The sequence below is a fragment of the Struthio camelus genome, chromosome W, assembly GCF_040807025.1.
Source record: "Struthio camelus isolate bStrCam1 chromosome W, bStrCam1.hap1, whole genome shotgun sequence".
Taxonomy (NCBI): domain Eukaryota; kingdom Metazoa; phylum Chordata; class Aves; order Struthioniformes; family Struthionidae; genus Struthio; species Struthio camelus.
Window position 1 is genome coordinate 24,746,517 of NC_090981.1, and position 21,897 is coordinate 24,768,413.

The 21,897-nt window shown below is 41.0% G+C and overlaps 1 long non-coding RNA gene across 1 annotated transcript in view; it reads right to left on the reverse strand.

The window, feature by feature from the left end:
* Window positions 1-3,005: 3,005 nt before the first annotated feature.
* The window catches only part of LOC138064163 (uncharacterized), a 35,042-nt gene continuing 16,150 nt past the window's right edge, over window positions 3,006-21,897 (reverse strand). Inside the window, exons 4-8 of the long non-coding RNA XR_011137460.1 lie at window positions 21,461-21,525; window positions 8,521-8,636; window positions 6,615-7,697; window positions 4,130-4,247; window positions 3,006-3,513 (exon numbers count right to left, since the gene is read on the reverse strand). This is a non-coding gene — a long non-coding RNA (uncharacterized lncRNA). The remainder of the gene's footprint in view (window positions 3,514-4,129; window positions 4,248-6,614; window positions 7,698-8,520; window positions 8,637-21,460; window positions 21,526-21,897) is intronic.

Sequence of the window (21,897 nt, forward strand, 5' to 3'; positions counted from 1 at the left end):
ACTTAGCAAGTGCAGTCCTGAAGTGTCTGCTTGTCCTCTTCACTTCCCTGCTTTGACATTCATTTGGCAAAGAGTGCCGGTTGCTTGGTGGGTGTTTATTACGGTGCCGGATCAAAGCTTGAGGACATTGGCACTGCCTGAAACTTTCTTTGATCCACTGATAGTATTTCAATTAAAGGCAGATTTGGCAGTGCCTCTTGGTTTTCCATCAAACTTTACTTCATGGCCTGTTCCACTTTCACCTCCTACACTGGAATCTTCCAGGGAAATGTCATCTCATTACTTGTTTTTCAGACCCTTATCAAGGACTTAGGTCATATAACAGTACAACTCTTGTTTGATGTTACCTGTTTCAACTCTAATGTCAGACTAGGATGATCCCAGTGTGATTTTAAGTCACTTCTTCCCAAGACAGGGTTCATTCGTCCTGTATGTCCTATTGGCTTTATTCCTCAGTACATGCCTTCACATTTGATGTATTAAAACAGACTTTAGTCCCTTGCATTTTATTTACCAGATAGATACACGCTGTTCTGCAGCAGGGACCCGACTTCTGCATTTTGAAGAAGGTGGAGAGTGTTTTAGAGAAAAGCAAAGGATGTTAAAAGTGACAAAAAGATAAAATGAAATAGCTAATGAAATGAATTATTAAGAGAGAGAGCTAGAGCTAACATTCGTCTTAGAAAAAGTAGACTCAGAGGCTTAAGTTCGTGCCGTTACAGGAAGAGAGGGGAAAAGTACTTTAGTTTCTGTTTGGTTTAAAAAGAGTGTAAGGCTTTACTGTTTTTTCAGCAGCTAACTTGCCAAGTATTTGCTAATCAGCTGTAAGGAATGATTTGAGCAACTGGAAAACCAGCTCAAAACGCAAGTAGATAAGCGCTGGCGCTCTTTCAATTCGGCTGCATCACACTGTAATTGGAAGGTTGACACTGAAGATATGCTGACTGCAGGCCTCTCAGCTGCAAAATCTAGGCAGACTTGCTGATGCTTTTTGAGACATTTATTCAAATAACGGTATCATCCTTGGCTTCTACTAGTTGTTTAATTTATAAGAGGTGATGTTATCTCCGGCTTTTTTAATCTGCACCCAACATATTACGGTACCATTTTGCAGGAGTATATCACTCTTCATCTTGAAGAGTTTGTAGATGTTTTATATCCAAACTGGGGGACTGATTTCCGTTTTCTTACAAGCAGCGGGTGCGGACGAAGTTGCAATGTCCTCACTAGTGTTGTCTCCTACAGCTGCACTGGAAGGCACCTGGCTGCAGAAATGGGTGATGCAGGGGCTCAAGAGGAAGCTTGTGTTGGCTCACAGGGGCAAATTTCACCCATACCAAATTATATTGATTCATGCAAATAAGCTATACAGTGACCCATTAAAGACTCTGCAGATATTTAACTATTAATTGCCCTTCTGCTAGGGGAGTGCACAAAATTATTGATGTGGGGCATACCGTCCTATGTTCCACTTCTTCCTGTTTTATTGAGTACAGAACCAAATGGAGTTAATGGCAATGAGAAGTGACATATTTTGATGTGTAATGGAAATGTGGTGGTTAACTTCCAAAAACCAGATCACTGGATAGTTTTGGGTAACTGCCACGTAGTATCAGAAAAAGCACTGCATAATAAAGTGATTGCATCAAAGGATACTGTAGATTCATACTGATTGCTGTCACTTGGAAAATTTTCCAGCCTTTAATTTTATTCCCTCTCCTTGAGTTCTGGTTTGCAGCTGTCAAATAATGGTGCTAACTACTTCAGGAATGTGATTGCGCTTCCTTTTGTTTTGTTCATTGTAGACTCATAGTTTTGCCTCGCTCATTATATACCCTGAGGGTAAGTCAAATTAAATGAAGTGACAGGTAGCATATATAATGTGATTGTTTTAACCAGCCTGCTAAAGCTAGGAAGATTCTGATTGAGCTGCAGCAGGAAACAAGGCAAAATTGCCTACAGCATGCTAGGAAATGCAGGAGATTGCCAGTCAAAGGGAATATTACAAAATATACTGAATGATAACAGCAAACTCGGAACGCATTTGTGTTGAGAGATGAACGTGAGACTGGCACAGCCCAGAGACACTTCTGACAGAGCTTTAATTTGGGCCACTTTCTAATCCATTCAATAAATGTGGTCCTGAAAATGAAGTTTAGTTGAGGAGTACAGGATGTGTGTGGGGCCGCTCACAATGGGAGACTACACATCAGAGAGACAGCCAGGAGCAACAAACAGAGAAAGCAGCATTTCTTGCCCTACAGATGATTATATGGAGTATTAAAATATGCATTGTAGCAAGACCTAGCACAACTGGAACCATTTATAACCCAGATTTTTTTTAAAGCTTTTGAGGAAAGGCAGAGCTTGAGACGTTTCAAAGGGACCTGCGTTGAGACGGCAGATGCTCAGCATATTTCGTAGACTGGGCTCCCTTCAGATTTGGCCTGTAAAATTGAAGCACCCGAATGATTTAATCACTGTTGAACTCAAGCTTTTGTGTAGCCATCTGGTCTTGATGAGATTCCTCACAGAGCCCCATAGGATTTGGGTTGATAGTCCCCACGCTTTGGCTCTGCTGCTCTGACTTTGCATTTGGCTTTCCCTGTCTGCACGTTGGCTTGAACACAAATGCAAGCTGTTTGTAAAGATGAATTCACAAAGATTGCGCTACTACTAACCTGAAAAAGAAGGAAGTCTATTCCTATGGAATTACTGCTCAAGAAAACACTACGCAATGGGTTTTTAGTTCTTTAAACCATTTTAATTAAACTTTTCAGAACCAAGGCAAGGCAGGACTATTGACGTTATCTTCTTTATTTCTGGGGTTGTGAACTTAAGCCAGTTTTTAATTAATTAGAATTCTGTGTGGTAAGGCTTCAGAGATGTTTCCGTGCTTACCACTTAGCTTGAAAACTAAAATACTATTGCAAAATATATAAACATTTACAAAAAATTAATCAAATTATCAAATTTGGTTACTTGTTCAATTGTCCCAGAAAGGAAGTCACTTTTCATAATCAATGGAATTCCCTCAGCAAGAAAATGAACTTTTAAGCTCCATAAATATATATATAGCGATCAAAAAGCATAAAGAGTGATTTTCTGTAGTCCAAAGCGTGAATCCCATGGATGGTTCCACGATTGGGATCACTCTCTGAATCTCAGATCACAAAGCTCTCAGTGACTGAGAGTAGGCAGAAGAGCTTTACCAAATTGTTTTCTTAAGATCTTAATTCATCACAACAAATAGATGATAGTAAAAAATAAGAGCTAAAAATTAGTGTTCATTCGTGACGTTTCTTCCAATGCTCTTTTCAAATGGCTAAAGGTCACTCTACCCTAGAAATGAAACATATTGAATGAACAGTTTAGTTTATTTAAAAGCTTCTTTCCTAGTAGTTGACAATATTTGCTTTTTGCCCTGTGTCCAGTGCAGTTGTGGTTAGTTTCAGTTGTCCCACAGATTGGAAAACTTCTAGTTGTGTGCAAAGGGTCTGTCAAGAGTACTGACTATAATAAAAAAAAAAAAAAAAAAAGAGTAACTCAAACCCTCTGAACAGCAGAATTACTTTATCTTTCTTTTTAATACTATAAAATATAAGCTGTATGAGACTGAGTATTTCTTGATGTTTGGGCAGAGCAGCAAGCAGTAGCACCTTTATCTTATTGTGACTTCTTAATAACATAAGCTCATATCTCTCATTACATCTGTTACAATGCAATATTATTAGTAGACTTATATGAGAGTTAGTACTATAGCAAGAAGTGCTGGTACTACGTTTCAGAACTGTTTAGCTGCTTTATGTAAGATTTTATATTATGCCTCTTTTAATAAAATGCCTCTCTTAGTAAAGCCAAGATTTGGCCTAGTTTTGCCTAGGATTTCAATACTTTAATGAATAAATTGGACTCTGTATAATCTCCTGATTCCTGTGGGAGAATTACTCATTGTTTCCACCCCAAGCCCATCTCTGTGATGCCAGTTACATTCATAAAGTTAAAATGCTTGTTATTCCAGCTCAACACAGCTGCCAAGTAATGAAAATATTAGAGTAGCATTGTACATCTGTCGGCCTATTTTGACTTCCGTATAATTGTGTCTATATTGTTTAAAAGAGAGTCTTACACTGTTAAGCTGCTTTTTCTGTTTAGATTGCCCAGCTCTTGTCCAGTTCCAGGCTATTTTCCTCTGAAACGGATTAGTTGGTTATTAGGAACAGAGTGAAGAGTACAAGAAAAATAACCTGTGTAGGAAAAAGGAGGGGTTCTGATTGTATGGAGGCTGCTCACAAGGGTGCTGTAATCAGTGTATTTTCTTGAAGCACAACATGAGTGGGGAAGGAGAAGTTAAACTTTTGATAATCACTGATAGAATTCGTCACTATTAAAAGCAAATCTTCCAAGCAGTCTGAGCAATAAAGCCTAATGTCATTTTGTGATAGTAACCCTAGGAAAAATAACAAACTTCTGGCATTTTAGAAACTTCTTTCTATTCTCCATGTGTTGTCAGAATTTCTTTATAGCATAAGCGTTAAGTTTCTCTGGCAGCCCCTCACACAGGTTGTTGTTATTCTAGTTAGCTGCTGTGTGTTACCCGCATAACTCCAGCCATATCTGTGCTCTGATGCCATTCTTGGTGATCCCTCCCGACCTCACACCAAATGGTGTTTAGGCACCAAGTTGGCCCCTGCCCTTCGCTGTGTCTTGCTGCACCTTTTAATGTTTTATTTCAGTCGTCTTTGTGCATGTGGCCCCTGTTGGTGTGAGCCCCAAACCTCAGCCTGGCATCACACCCTGAAGCTAGGCACTGCACTTTTCCCCCACCCATACTGGCTTGAAACCTAACCCTGGTGCTGGTCCTGATTTTTGCTGAGAAGTCTGCAAGCACCCTCATCCAGTACATAAATGGCAGCTTGCTAAGATGCGCTGCCACAGCCTTTCTGGAGTTGCGTTAGGTTTATAACCTTGCATAAGGTTACCAGTGAGATCAGGTGACCCAAAAATTAGAGCCCACTGTTGCTCATCCAGATCCAAAGACTACAACTTATATATGGGGCTTGTACTAGCTGACAGATTAGGGCCAACTCTTAAGGTTAGGGTATGATTTGCTACTTGCAACCCATAGAAAATCTGCTGTGATTGCTGAGGGAATTTAGGCAACCTTCATATGCTCAGAAAACATGTATGGTGATTTCATACGGGTTTTGGTAAGGTAGCTGCCTAATTCCTGGGCATTGCAGCATTAAGCAGCACAGCATAAAAGCCCTTTGGTGAGTCTTGGCTGTGCTACTCAGTAATGTCTAAGCAGGACAGGTTCCAAGCTTTGTATAATTTTTTTTAGTATAAGTTATGCAAGTGAGACTGGCAATTTTCCACAGTACAAACATGTTTTCAAATTTCCCATGAAACAAAAATTGTTAAGTATTTTGCTTAAATATTCCCACCAAAAAAACACCCTACCCAGTCTGAAGCCCAACATATCAATATCTCACCATGCTATGGCAGGCAACCATATGAAAACAAGAGTTATTCTGCAAACAGTTTTATAGTATTTGCAATAGAGGGGAGAACAGTACCTGCTACAAGAGTGATTTGCCCCAATAATTGACTCATTATTTAAGTAGAACAATCCATTGTCAGGAGAGGGAGACCATATGGAAAAGATTAAAGGAATATTGTAAAAAAGTAATAAATGTAATATTGCGGTATTGCTTAGTTAGCAGTTCCTTACTGAATGGGATGCAGCTGCAAGGATCATTAATCCTCTCTAATTCTTTGCCAATCTTGCTTGATGTTACAGAAGCAGTGGGAGTAGGACTAATGGAAGCTGAGTATGGATATTAATTCTCCTTTTGTAATTTCCTGTTTCATTTGTATTCAGTAGACTACAGTTGCATACAAAGGAGGAAATGAGACTTTGCCAAGATATAAAACAAACAAGGATGTTAAAAAAAAAAAAAAGAAAAAAAAGGTGAAGTAGCCCATAAAAACGAAGAACTGCCCAAACTTCAGTCATTTTTTATCTTCATTAGAAATTTCAGATTTACATCACTTCATGACAAAAAAACTTGCTTTTCTTTATTTATTCCTCTCCTTGCTAGTTCCCAAAATGCTAGAAAACCATCTATAGAAGCTTTTTCCTTTTTACTTTCTCTACTATTCTCCAAAAACTTAATGACCCTTTTGTCAGCACGTATTCCAGATCTTCCTTCTCCATAAATTTATAGTTCCCTCTAGGACCTAGGGCTTATTCTGTATTTGCCAAAATTTAGAAAGCTGCTGTGGAGATCCCAAATAGCAGTAAGTAGTTCTATGATCTTTCTTCTGAGCCTTTTTCCCTGATGACTATATGTCTTCTGGTTCATGACTACTGGGGTCATCAGAAGAGACACGAGGACTCTGTGGAGTCTGAACCGCTAGCAAGAACAGAGACTGCAGATTTTGGGGGCAGGCGAACACGATGTTTCAGGAGCCAGAGGTGACAGACCAGGAGAGGCAGCAGTAGCTCCTCAGGGAGCTGCTCAGCCCCATCCTATTCCTCATGCTGCTGCTCCCAGATCCTAGTGGTCACAGCCCCACCCACGAGTCATCCCTGTTGGTGCAGGACTTACTTGACAAGCTGAGCTAGGGCTTGCAGTAGCTGTGCTAGGACTACCAGCCATGACACTGACGCGTGCATTAAGTCCGGGGTTGCAGCTCAATCCGATAAGCTTTTCTATGTAGATGTATTGCCACTGGTGAAGCGTTGTGGCTGCTGTTTTTCTTAATTTAAAAATACATTTCTGTAATAAAAACAGGGGTTTGCCATAATAGAGATAGTATGGGGATTTGCAGGGCTTTATGTACATCTCACTTGGTTATTCATGCCTTTTATCCACAAAGCTGGCAACTCCCTTCAGTTTGCCTGGTCTCAGAGACCCAGTTAAGTAGGAACTCTAACCTGGTCCCAAATCCAGAGCTCCCAAATGACATCTTTGTTCATAATGACCTTGCTCAAATGCAGTTTCCTCACCTTCTTTCTAATACACCTAAATAGTATACGTTGTACAAATATGAGTCATTGCTCATACTTCACATGATGTGCTTGTGCGCATCAGCTATCCTTATTTAGTAACAAGATTCTTCATCGAATGAATTTTAGCATCCTTTAAAATTAAACTCTTGCTTATGTCATGGCAAGCCTTCAGAACAGGCTTTTCGGAAGGGAAATCTCTGTCAAATGGGTGGAGGAATTGGGGAATGTTGACTTAGGCTTGTGGAAGTGGAAGACCAGCCTTAAAAAGATGAAATGCATTGTTTCCTGTAAAGCATCATTTCTTTTTCTCTGAGAAAGCAAGCAACAAAAGACAGTTAGACCTCAAGAGAAACTCAATTAATAAAATGTAGTAAAATACTGAAATAAATGAGGAGCTGACACACCTCTCTGACAGTCCTGGCTGTCAGATTTCATCCTTACAGGTTTTAAAAATGCTTTTGCTTATTTATATAGGTAGTGTAGGTATTAGAGATAAGAATTAAATAAGTGCTTATTTTAAATAAACCTGACAAGTTAAGAGGCATTTCTTTTCATGTTTAGAAAGTGTTTGAAAGAATGTATTATTTTATATCATGGACTGTAGATCCTGAACTGGTAGCAACTCCTTTAATTCGGTTTCCATCATTTGGATGAACTGGTCCTTGATGTGTGTTTGAAACTGACAAGATAAAGAAGATATTTTAGTTTTATTTCATCCTGATTTCAAAAATACATAATAACTCTACGCTTTCTTACAACTATGTGCACAGTTTCAGGAACTGGATAGAAACTTCTGCCAAAACAAATGTATTTTGAAGCAGAATTATCAAATGCCAAGGAGATCTTATTGCCCAAGAGGTGAAATATTTCATATAAAATAAAAAGAACAAAGTTTAATTTGTTCTCAAGCTTCAGTTGAAACATAAACCAACTAATTGTATTTGAAATCCCAAAGGCCTTAAAGAACATTTTTTATAAGATTTCTTGCATTGTTTTGCAGACTCATGAGATCTGAACTTTTAATTGTTCTCCCTGCCCTGACTTTTGAGTTTTCCCTTTCATTGATTTCTAAAATGCAGCCATTCATTTCACTAGATATCTCTGTAAAAAGCAGGTGAGTGTGCCTATACCAGCGGGATAAGTCAGAAAATCAAAATGGATGATGCTATGCTAGAAGATAACGTGCAAAAAAATAAGCAGGCCAAAACCTTTTCCAGCCTGAGACCGTCTTCAAACTAAGAGCTCTTGCCTACGTTTTAAAGGCCCTCGTCTGCAAGAAAACAAGTTGGGTTTCATTACCCATTTGCATCAACAGGCTAAATGGACTAGCTGGGCTATCCGGAGAAGAATTAGAAAGCTGAATGTCAAGTTACACAAAAAAGCTTTCATAAGACTAAGGAATTTAAATTTCAGTGGCTTTGAATGTGGTATGTAGCTGTAAAGAAGCACTCATCTTCACGCAAACCGTTTTAGAAATTTTGGTACCAACTTTTTCCTCTTACCTTCCGCTTTAAAATACCAACCTACGCCAGCCGCCTTGCCCCCTTCCTCCCATTGCTCTCAGGAGCAAGCTCAGCACGATCGTGCATTTTCATTAATGGTCTTCTCTTTTTCCTTTCTACAAAAGAAGAGTAGAAATAAAGAAACTCTGCAATTATTTTGTACCAACAGTAGCAACGCTGAGAAAATCTTTGTAATCTAAAGCACTTTCTTCCATACGTGAAAACTGTTAAAAGCGACTCCCTGTAGCAAACAGCAGTTTAAGCATTGGAGCAGCATATTAAGCAGTGGCATCTCTTTGTAGAATATGCAACTCTTTCTGCAGTCCACAAAGCTAGTACTACTGTACCTGTCACCAGCTGCCTCCCATTCAGAGTGTCTGAAACCATAAGCGTATGCAGAGGTGTCTAAATGGCCTCGCGTTTACAAATGGGGATTTATTTTTCTCTAAATGAAGAAAAGAACAAAATATCTCTCACAAAGCCTCGAGTCGGGGAACACAAACAGCAAACCCTGCCTTGGCTTGCCTCCTAGGTGCCCTGTGGTTTCCCGGGATTGCACACCACCCAGCGCAGGGACTGCCCGCAGGGCTGGGGCTCTGCTCCTGCCCAGGAGTCAGCTGCAGGGCAGGGAGACGTGTCGAGGCATTTTCTTGGTCACGTGTGGATTATTTTTTTCCTGTGTTTTTTCCCATCACCTCTTGACCACTCTCTATTGAAAGGAAGGTGGGCTGCTGAAGGCACCGAGTGAGGGAAAGTCAGTTTTAAAGACCTCTTGTCACTGCACTATGCAGCGTAGAGGACTGGTAAATTAGGGGGACAGCTACGACTCCTTGTCAGGCAGGCCTGCCCTTAGCTCACTCCTAAGTAGCTGTGAGACCAAAGCGGCATCTGACAGGCTGCATAAAAATGGTGAAAATAGCTTGTTTATGTTTCCCTGTCTTATATCCCGGGTGAAGATTGGCTGAGCCAGGCTTGAGCATCTACCCTCCTGCAGAAGGGAGCTGTAAACTGTGGCTTCTGAAATGCCTTTTGAAATATTTTGAGTACAGTTAACCTAATGCCAGGCAATGTTTCTAAATAGCAAGTGTGGTGCTACTACTGACGTTGCTGCTTGTGAAGATTTGACCTGTTCCACAACAGCCATAATGAATGACCGTAATGATACTATAGAGTTTCCTTTGGTTCTGCTTCATGCATTAACCTGCCAAACCTGCAGGTCTCACCGAGACTTCTTGCTATGAAAGCTAACCTAAAGCGCTTCTGAACATCACTTGCATTTAGAAGAAATAAATATTGATAACTTTCCTTCCTTCTGTGAACTCAGCAAGAAAAATGAAGTCTAATACAAAGATCTGCAGAGTTGCCATTTTTTAGGAAGCATAAATAAGTATCGTATATAACATGATATAACAGTGAACAAAGCCAGTAAATCATTTTGTTGTTATTGATTTATAAGGTGGGGCTAATTGCTTTATTAAGATAGTCAAACAAATCATAGTGAGTAATGTATTCATCTAATTGTATCTCTTTTGTTGCTCATGAAATATTTGCAAGCAAATCCTGAAATTCTGAGATGCATTTGTTTTTCTAAATAATTCACAAGATAGATTCACCAGCACGTCCTCTTTCATGATTTAGTATCAGCAGCTCAGAATTGTCTGCGTTTTGTTACCAGAGTGAGACTTCATTAAGATGCTGAATGCTCTGTAACAGTTTGAAATACTCCGATGTTCTTCCCCTCAGTGAAGTTTTTTTGATAGTTTTTTCATGATTTACTTACTTGCTTCCACCTAGCAGTAGAGGTGCACTGCAGAAAGTTTTTCCACTGCAGAAAGCAGTGTTGAGCTTTCTTCAGAAACACTCATATGGCTCCAAGGAATAATATTACAAAACAATCTCGGAAATTGGGAAAGCATTTAAGAAGTGAGGAAAACCTTTCTTTTATCATTACTGTAAATTATAAGAAAAAGATAGCCTGTTATTTTCAGGAGGCTGGAGATTATCAGTAGGGACAGGTAGGCTTAGCTATGTCGAGTGAAAGATATCAGAAGTGAAGGATACACCAATACTGCTAAGCAGAAGAAGACCAGGAGATGCGTTAGAGCGCTGAGGGCTGTGATTATCCACAGAGTTTAGTCGTTGGTTCTCTCCCCAGCTTTGCTTTGAACCGTTCCAGCTGGCTCCTTCCAAGATAAATTTGTTGCAAAGGTGGCAAGCCCTGTATCAGCATCGACGCTTGTCAAGTGGTGCCATCACGGAGCAGTTCTTGTCCCTCCTTTGTTTAGCAGTATGGGTAGAACCAGAGAGGTAGAGCTGCCCAAAGGTAAGCGGTCAGAAGATTTTGATTTTCTTCTAACCTACGTGTTAAGCTAACCATGCAGGCTCGCTCCTGCACCTTTTTTATAAACTTTGAGATCTATGGATGAGGAGTGCTTCGTAAGTGCTCAGTGTTGATTAATTGCTATTATTACAAGCATTGCCAGGTTGGCATGCTGGGGCTGTTCAGTGTGAGCGGCCCTAATCACAAGTAATGAGACATCAGCGGGAAATGACATTGGTTCCTGTGGAGTGCTCTATTGCTGTACAGAAAATGCTTTATTTCTCCCCTTCTCGAAAGCTAATTGCTTTGTGTTATTGTTTAACATCGTGTAATTGCACTAGTTGCCAAGAAGGAAAAATAAGTGGTTCTTTTTGGATCAGGTTGTAACTATGCGTTTAGAAGGTGCCTAATGTGAAATCGTGACTACAGATGAAAGAGGAAGGGACCCCAGGGGTGCCATATTCCCTCCTTAGTGAGCCTGAGCTTCCTATTTGTAAATTAACATCGTTAACATTAACGGGAGTTACACATGCATATACTGTGAGAGGCTGGCGTCCCAAGTACAGAATACTGCAGTGCAAAGGCAATTAATGGCCCTGCAGTGTGACATGCCCGTACTTTCCCAGGTACTGAATTAGAGTTGAATAGCAGATGGCAGGCAATAAGAATGTGCGAGTAAGTTTAAGATAGATCTCTGTGTTTTACAAAATTGCAGTTTTCACATCATCTGGAGGCAGTTGCAAAATAAAAAAAGAAAAAGAAGCTTATAGTCCCGGAGGTTATATACGCATGCAAATAGTCTGTTGCAGAAATGTTTAATACTTGTTTTTAATGTTTTTAATATTTAGCTCCACGAAAATTGTGAATAGAGTACCTCCATTTTTAGAAGTGAACGTTAGTATCGCTGGAAACCTTTACATGTAGAAAGAGACTGGTGAGACAGCACAGCAAACTCCCGTCTGCTTTGTCACTCTGGAAGCTGCTGTCGGTTCGTGAAAAGCGTGGTATGCCTATGCCTACCACATTCCCAAAGAGCAGTGGTGTCGCCGGGAGTGATCCTGCCCTCCCCTGACCTTGTCATACAGGTACTCGCATTCTGCAGTGGAGCTGGGAACAAAATTCCAGATGAAAAGGAAATACTGGCCCAAACGCTGCTCTTTTGCTCTTTTTTTTTTTTTTTTTTTTTTCCTGAAAGACAGCTCATGGACGGCAGATTATGGTTAAGCCCTACGCTATATTACAGCTACAAGTAATTGACTTACTTTCCCCAGGTAATAGCGAGGCTGATATATCCCAGAACGGACAGCCAGAAGTTTGTGTGACATACAAGGCACCGCAGAAGCAAATTTAACTCTATTTGATGCTCTGAACGTACCTATTGAGTAAGCAATTTGAAATGGTTTAGTATGCTAATGTTTATGAATAGCTTTGTTGTATAGGAAAAGAAGATGCAGGAATTTATCCATCAGTCTTTTGATTTCAGTAGTAATGCCGCTGGGAATGAAAGATGAAAGGAGATTCCATATAGGTATCTGTAGGGACCCATTCCACCTAAATGATTCCTGCTTTCTCTCCCATTACCGTGCTTTCTTTTCTGCTTTATTTGTTGGGGGAAGTGGGGGGTAGGAAGGAGACAAGAAGAAACATTTCACACGGAGACTAGCCTTTGTTAAAAGCTCTGTTTAAAGTTGCTGCTGTTGGACTTTTCATTCCAGTCGCACAGATTAACTTTCTGCGTTATCCCAGACTTTTCTGCACTGCACCTTGTGTTCCTTCTCCTAAAGCTCACGCTTGTCATTACGCTCCCATACTGAAACCGTTTGTCTTTAAAGGCAGAGCGAGACCCTTGTATGTGAATTCAAGTCTAAAATACAAGATAGTAAAAGGAGCCAGGACACAAAAGTGGGTGCTCTCGAGCCAACGCAAAGCCGGTACAAAGCTGGTAAATCCACATGTTTCTCTAGCAGTCTAATGAGGATTCTCTGGGTGTAAGGTTAATGAGAAAATGAATAATTGCTTTGCTTTTAAGAGTAACTGCATAAATTGTGCATATGATGACTCTGGTCTCCTGTGTGATAATAGCTACTGACTTGAATCCCTTATATCAAAAATGACCAAAGAAGAATATAAGAAGCAACTCAGATGTTTCATTTTAGCTCCCTTTCTTCTTTCATAAGAAAATACAGCTTGAAATGAACTGGCATCCAATTTTCATTTGATACTTGTGTTTTTTTCCTCTAGTCTTTTTTGTCATAGGATCTTCTCTGCTGTATTGTGCTGCTTAGTTCCAATCTTCCGTTTACATGATGGTTTATTCTTCTTAAGCATAGTCCATAGAGTGGTTTTCTGGTTGGATTTTTATCTCAGCGTACAGGCTGCTATGAACACCTGTTTTGATTACAGAACTGCTGTCTGTATGCCATGTAGCTTCTCTAAAACTGGTTACTGGTTGTTATTTCACTTCAGAGTAAAACATTTACTTGATATATACCCCGTTCCCTGGTGTTATAAAGAGCGCTTCTCTGATGTTATAAAGGGAACTTCTTAGGTGGTAGATAATTTACTCAGTGCTTCACTGTACCTGTCTGCTGCATCTGCCACTTGTTAAGCTTATGAAACGATCCTGATATTGATTAAACAGTGTTTTCTGTTATAGATAATTGATACTTGACATGCCATGTGTAGTGCTGAAACTCAAGTGTTTAACTCAAGGCTGTGGCTTCTTAGGGTTGGCATGAGGACTAAAAGAATTACTATTTATGATACTAAGAAACCAGTTCGACCAGTGCATTCAGAGATTTAATTTGGCCCAGTACGTTTACTAAGGAATGGCCTGGAGCTGCAGAGTTATGATCTGAAAAATTAATTTGGAGACATTGCTAGAGGTATGTTTAATCTCTGTCTAACTGCAAAGCCTTCTCGCATAAAAATTGCTTTGATTTTATTAGGCAGATCATGACAATAGCTGAGGTCAGCAGAGGTAGCAACTAGATGTCTACAGCAAGAGAGCGTGAGCTAATTCCTTCCCCAAGGAGCAATGGAAATAGGATCTGGAGGCCAGTCGGCTTGATTGGGGTGGGCACAAGGGGAATTTTGAAATACTAAGGGCTAGAGGCAAGGAGGCAGGTGATTAGAAGATAAATGGTCTTTGCGTGAGGTTCAGACTATTCTTCCACAGGGGCCTCATGATCAAATGTTCTTCTGGACGTGTCAAATTAATTTCACCCTGAAATAATATTGAACCCATGTAAGCAGATGAAATGTGCTGTGCAAGCCATTTCCTTTACTTTGTTCTTACTCTCTCTCTTTCTTAGCACGTTTTGTTTATAGATGAAATAGTGTAATGTAGATGTAATATGACCTCTAAGAGCAGAGTTCCCTCGCTTGTTTGGAGGTAGATTTAAGGCAAAAAGCACATCCACAGCTCAAAACTACACTATTTGCCTCCATCAAAAGGCAGGACTGCCAAAACAGAAGGAATAACAAAAGCAAAACTCTTGCAGACAGATGCCTCAGTAAGGAGAAGCCAGAAGAACTCAAAGGGGATCTATGAACTGAGGTGGTGTAGATAATAAAGTTATATAAAAACTGACCACCACTGCATCTTCTTCTGGCTATGTTTGAAAAGAAAAATTGTGAGGCCTGCTCACTCCTTTAAAAGGCCTCTGTCATTTTGAAAAGTATTTAGGTAGTAGACCTGAAATGGATGGAGGTATCCACTCCTGCTGGGGATGGAAGGCCAGGCATATATCCTTGAGTTAGCTTTCTCCATTGCTTAGCTGTGGGACGCTCCTAGCATATGATCTTTGTCTGTTTCTGAAGTCCTAGTGATCCATATGGAGAAGTGACTCCTTATGGGTGTTGGATTACACTCACGAGAGGCCTTTTGAGCTGTATTCGAGGTGTACAGCAGCACCTAGCTGGGATCAGACCATACATCTGTGAAGACAGAGGCACGTCCAGTCTGCAGGCGCTCTTAGTCAGAGGTAGACTTGGGCTTCCAAGGGGAGTTTGGCGAGTCTGTGCATGGCAGTAGGGAGAAAAGCTGAGAGCGCTACTGAAGACAAGGCTTATACATGTGGTGGAGGTACCGCTGGTCTGTCCCTAAAGCCCAACCAGGTTGGTGGAGGAGCTACCCACGGACATGTGTGAGAGCGGCAAACCCACTAGAAAAAGGGTTAGCTGGGGAGCAGGCCCTGTTGGGGATGGATTTCAATAGCCAGTTCTACCAAACTGAACTGAACAAACTTGTACCATCCCGATCCTGGGCGAGAATGCCCCAGCCCTGGTTTGGGAGCTGGGTAGTTCAGCTGGCTGACTGAGAGAAAGAGCATGTTAAGCATAGACACAGTCATTAAGGTAGCTGCACAGTTTCTGCACCAGAGGTGGTTTCAACCTGGCCAGCCTGAGTGCAGGTGCAGTGAAAGTTTCTCTGCCTACGCTTGACCCTTGCCAGATCTGTTCCTAAAGGACTACGCAAAACATGTGGAATACCAATGAGTGTGAAAGGAGGGCAGGGAAGCAATGAAAATAATAGTAAATATAAGTAGCTTGCAAAACAGGAGAAGTAATCACAGGTCTCCACTTCTTCAGTTTCCGTTGTCTTTTCCTAGAGATTAACTTTAGCATTTTTCTCTATGATTCGCCTACAAACTCTAAATGGCTGGGCTAGTCCCACTTGGTGACTTCCTTGAGAAATATAGCTTATTTCATTATGAAGTTACTTGGTGAAGATGTTTTTTCGGAAGACTCTTGGAAGTTAACTATTTCTTAACTTGAGAGCCCAGAACTGTATTTGGCAGTGACAAGATGACTCATTTTTTAAAGTAATATGAAAAATCTTGATTCTTACAACTTTTGAAAGAAGAAAGTGAAGGAAAAAGGTGTCTTGAGCCCTAAAGGTGCGTGTGGTCCTCCAATGGAGTCTAACCCACCACTTAAAGTGCTGTCGGACTCAGAATTGCTACTGCTGGTAGCAAGAAGTTTTGTACAGTTAAATTTGTCCGATCAAAGAACAGTTGGAAAGCTGCCAGAGCTGATCACCCATTAGTTGGGAAAAGTTGTTTATTATTCACCTTCTCTCCACTGTCCCTCTCTAGCTGAATGTTCCTGACATTCACTCAGCAGGTCTATGCTGTTTTACCACATCACTGCTTAGTCTTAGACTTGATTTCCATATGTCACAGAAGAATCCAGTAATTACTCACAGTTATTTATATAGTAAGATGTTGCATTACTTGCTAACACCCACGTATTGGGAATAAATATACCTCCAAGTACAGTTTAGACTAAGCTGCTAACTGCAACCCACATTTTCTGTTGGGAGTTTAAGAATCTGGGGATTTCAGAAGTCATTTTTTGATTCCCTAGCTTCTTTATAACAATCGCTATTTTTTCCTGTCCTCAGACCTAGGTCTCTGTCATCAGACCCTTCTTTTTACAGAAATCTTTTAAAAATGGTACAACAGCGGAGATGGTTAGGTTAGACCTCCTTATTTAAAGCTGAGTGGGTGTCTTCCAGATCTGTTTGCTGTTTCTGCCATGTACACCACGAGAAACATCTTAACCAGAGGAGTTGGATTTATGAAGCGGCAGTAACAGCCTGTGTTAAATACTACTTGCTGCTTCCAGGGGAAAGATCAAAGAGTTCATGCACTCACAAAAATAGTAAATTTGTCCTCTCTTGTTTGTCCTCTGTTGCCGGCTATTACCTCTCTCTGTTTTGCTTCTTGCCAGCAGGTAGGAGATCCCTGCATAGAGAGCGGAAGACCTTCCCTTACTTTTCCCTGTCTTCTTTCTCCCCAGTTGAGAGGAATGATCTCATTTTTTTTGCTGTCAGGGAGCCTCTCTACTCAGCTACCGTGCCACAGGAAATGACCTTATGGACATTTGTATTATAGGCGCATTAAACAGTAGGGGATATTTCTGAAATAGTAGATTAGCGTAAGAGTACCAAATAGGAACCTTATTATTTCTTTTATGAGGAATGTTTTTTCCTGCTGCTTCTGCCTTATTTCTATCTTGAAGTTGTACCAAAAGCGTTCAGACTGTGAGACTACGTGTAGAATTGGGGCTTGATAGCCCTAATTTTTTTATTTGTCTGTCACCATTTTTCTTTGTAAATTGGGAAGTCCTCATCATTAAGGCTAATCTGAAAAAACTGAAGATGTATGTGCCTTTCTTTCCTTACCATCAGTTGCAAAGCTTCCTTTTCTGTCTTCAGGGAAAACTGTCAGGTTGAGAACTATTATACTCTAGTCATATTATATTCGGTGGCTAAGTGATTCATTGCAAGCTATCTGTTAAAACTAAGAAAAGCAATGTCACTTGCAGCTGAAGCTCTCATGTCATGTTAACTCAAGCATGCAGTTTGTTTTTTGTTGAAGCTTTTTAAAAAACAGTGGTTGATAGTCTGTGCCATCCACTAAAAAGAAGTGGGAAAATCAGACTTGCCTGCTACAAGGAACTTAAAAACACCTGCTTGACAGTAAACATTCAGCAGTTCCATTGTCTGCAATGAAAGTATTCATGTGTTGAAAATTAAACATCTTCTAAGTGCTTTTCTGGGTAGGGCACACTTTTAAAACTGATGTGACTGAAATGCCATCAACATAACAATAGCCGTGGACATCTTTATAGTTAGCATCTCCCCAGCTGCCCCCGGTGCCCTGCTCCCTCGCAGGGTGGTGAGACGGGCCCGGGCTGCCAGGCCCTGACCTGCCCCACAGGCAGCCCGCGCTGATACCAGCTCCCCAGAGCGGCCAGCCTGCCTGACACCCTGACACCGAGGTAGGTGTGGGAAAACTACGGTATTTTGGATCTGTCATATCTCAAAATCCATGGGACCTTGAAGGAAATGATGTAGTTCCTGCCTCTTTGTGTGTCTTTGGCGCTCAAGAGGAAGACAAATGTGCAGTAGGTCTCATTTTTGCACATTTTCACAATGAAGAGGAAATGCGATGTTGTTATTTCAAAAATAAAGCCAGGGCCCTAGACACAATTCTCTGGGGAGGCATCCTGATGCAGTTGAAAAGGGGCAAGAGCCGAGGGCCCCCGCTGTTGTCCGCTGTTGTCTAAATAGAGCGGATCTAGTTACGGCTTTCTAAAGATTTTAAGCTCATTGAATAGATCTTTGGAAATGATAATTATTTCCCATGATCCTAATGCTAATCCTTGACTGTTTACCACAGATGTAGCTTTCTGTGTACCCATGGGCTGTGTGCAAATCTAAGAAATGACACCGAGCGTTTCCTTTCAAGGGGCTATATGTACCTTATTGCAATAAACTCAGTGTGCCACTTAGCATAGGACTTCCCTAGCTTTCTTTTGACGTTTTTACAGCGTTTTTGTTTTGTTATATCCCTGTATCCACTTTCTGACTTTACAAAGTTCAGGCACTTCCAACTTGCCTTTCTATAAAATGCTGCAAGGCATTTAATTAAGTGGTTCAAATGTGCCTGTAATCTAGACTGAGAAAGGTCTCTTCATTGTTGCTAAAAGCAGGTAAGCAATTAAGCTTTGCCCTCCAAGGTTGTCATGCTGTTGCAGGGCATCCTGCAGCCGCAGAAACCAGTGGCTTTCACAGGGGCATCAGTCAGAATAATTCATGTGTGCCATATGCTGTCGTTGCTCAGAACTGCAGTTGTTGGCGCTGGGTACTTTGTTTTCTTTCTTCAATGTCAACTTCCCCCCCTACTTCACTCCACCCCCCCGCACCCAAATCCTGGTATATTTGAAGGCATCCCTACCTCAGTGACATTTAAAGAGGAAAAGATGGACGAAATATGAAGTGCAACCCATTCACGAAAGATTGCAGTATTTTAAATATGTATGTGTTTATTCCAGATGTGTGTTAGTTACACGCACTTCCTAAGCTAAAGAAAATTCTCAGCCTTGCGCTCATCCATTGACTGAGTCTGGGAATCATCCTGGAGCCTGAACTGCCCCAGAGGCCAGGATTTGGTATTTGGTAGCCAAAAAATAAATGCAGAGTGGGTGAGACTTCCAACTGGAAATGCCTAAGAAAAGGATTATTCTGAGTGCTCTAGCTATTGGTCTTCTCTAGGTTGATTATAAGCTATTGTTGATTTAATTTTAAGCAGGAGTGGAAATAGATGGTAGCTTGTTTTTTCAGTTTGTAGACTGGTATTGAAAAAAAGGAGGATGTTTCCACTGTATTGCTCTGCTATACCTGGAGCCAATGTCCCTGTTATTTAAAAAAAAAAAAAAAAAAAGCCATGGTCATCCCAGGTATACCAGGAGCTTTCTTGTCCACAGCTATTCTGGGGATCCCTGTTTGAAGAAGGAGGTTCTTATGACAAAGGGGAAAACTCTTTTACATAAGCACAAACTCTGCAAAAATGGGGACCCCCGTGTATCCCCCACTCTGTCTCTTATTAGCGCCTCATCTGTGGAACCGAAACTCATAAGAAACACTGTGGTTCTCCTTAGTTGATGTTTAGGTGGAGAGAGGAAAGCATGAAAGACAGGCAGGCATTTAGCCATGACCTCACACTTAGGACCCACTCCCTTCTTTCCAAGGAGCCGAGGGGCTCAGAGCCACTGATGACAGGGATTATCTAATTTCCAGATTTATTTTTGAATTTAGAAAGTTATTCAGACTATAACCACTATTTAATGTAAAAACATTACTGATGCATATTCATTAATTTTTAGCAACTAAGTAAACAGTTGTTCAGGTTTAGTTGCTTATTACAGCAACTTATAATTTGCATGCAGTGACCATAGTGTAATCTCGCAGAGAAAAAAAAAGTGCTGTTCTGCTCAGCTGCCTGAAAAGTTCATTTACCACCATTTGCTTCCTGCAGAGTATGTTGGGGCAGCATGGAAAATGGAGAAATGAACTCTCTCCAGAAACACTTGGACATCCGTTTCCTTTCATCGTCTCCATGCAAGTACAATTGTTTGTGGCCTGCTCTCCTCTCTTGGGTGGGATTTGTCATGGACCATGGCTAACGAGAGGCCTCCGTGACATAACAGCAGCATGAGACGAGCCTAAGTGAAGACTCAGCCTGAGGCTGCACCATGCAGGTGAGTTGATTTATGAAATTAGTGTGTCCCACCCTCCAAGCTGACATCCTGCTCCTTCGCCTCCTCCCTACCGCGTTCCCAGACCCGTGGTCCCCCCTAAAACTGCCTCAGCACATTCAGAAATGCTTGTGCTGCTGAGTTAACCGGCAGCAGGGCTACGTGGCTGGCGGGGTGAGGGCAGGGGAAAGCCAGGCAGCCCTTGTCGGTGGCAGCACACTGTGAGGTTGGCTCAGGTCCACCATGAAACCTCATCCTCAAGCCCTTGTGTTGTTCCTTTGAAATAGCAGGGTCCCGACTGGGGGCCAAATGCTGCCTGCACTGAAACAGCCCGCAGAATTATTTCATTCATCATTTGAAAAGCTTCTGCTGCTTGTGATGATGTACGACTTGGATGTGTTCATCGGGTCAGCGTGCCCATGTCTCAGTAACATACCATAGATGACAAACTGGGACGCTTCCTGCTTCTTGAGAATGAGACGCTTAAGTCTCTCAGACCCACTTTTTCCTTGGTCCTTTTGAGGTCAAAATACTTCTCTCTTGTCTCCAAAGAGAAAAAGCAAAAGCTTCCCATTAAAACACAGCCGTTGTTCTGTGCACGGTGACTTTGCCTCTGTTTGGTGTCGCTATTTTGAGATACTCAGAGGAGCTCAAGCGAGGAAACGACTGTGTGCCTCTGACTTCACCACAGGGCCTCAACGTTCTTGAATGGAAAAGTTTCGAAATACCATTATCTCCAGTTTAATGCGGTCCAGAAAATATCTTTATTTCTTTTGTATAGGAAAATGCTCCTGATAAAAGTCAGACACTTTTATGTTGAAGTAAAGTTTATATTTGCTGCCTGTCCTGCGGCACAAGCAGGAGCACCGCAACTGTGTGCTCAGGTCTAATTAAGGAACAAATTACAGCATGGACCTGCCCCGTTAGGTGGTGATAATATCCATAGATTAGATTGCTTGCTAGTGTGCTTGCTTTTGCTAAGGCTGGAAACGTTACAAGCCTAATCTGTGTCTTAATGAAATTTGACTACTACATTGCAGCCAACAAGATCAGGTGTCAGCCATGATCATTGAATGTGATTATTGGTGTCAGGGTTCATAAATATTTTAAGCACCTTCACTATATTAACCTGAAATATTGCCAGCTTTTTTATTCAGCCTTCCTTGGTGAAGAGAGAACTAGAGGGTAAATTATCTAGAAGGAGAAAGAAAGGAAATTCACTTTTTCTAGTGCAGTAAACTCAGAAGGGTACAATTATGTGCAATTATGAAAATTAATCTGTATATACTTTTCCTAAAAGTAACAAAATAAGGAACGTGTGTTGCTGCTCCGAAGAAGACTCAGAAGAATCAATTAGCTGGCAAGCTGCCATTCCACAAAGACTGTGTGGTGCACTTTTTCCTCTTTTTCTCTCCCCATCACCTTAGTTTAGGGTATATTTTCTCAGGGAATCATAAATGCCAAAGGAAATGGTTTGTGTTGCATAAAAAATGTCTTAAAAGTAGTTTGTCCACTGTAGATTTGAGGAACATTTGAAAAAACAAACAAGATGTCAATCATGACATAGCTTACCAATGCAAACAGTACTTTGGTAATTAAGAAAGCAGCTCTGTCAAGGAGTTAGTTGTAGTGAAAATCTGAAATGAAATAAAGAATGAAGAATCACAAGAGTTCTCAAATTCAAGTGCTTTTCATACAGCATACAACCCCCTGTAAGTTCTCCTGCCCACAAACTCACAGCAAGCAAAATAATAGAATTTCTGCCAATCTCACCTCTTTATTTTCTCTTTGTTTGCAAGGCGTCTTTTCATACTGAGTGTAATAACCCCACTGACTGTGTGGATCTTACTTTCTAAATGTTCTGTAATAGCTTGAAGCCACAATCAGGTGAAGGACAATGTATAATAATTTGGGGTGACATTAGGGAATAAGTCATTTTTGTGTGTAGCCAGGAGAGAGTTTATGGACGGGTCCCACATTTTTTCTTTAGTGCAGCATACATCCACAGA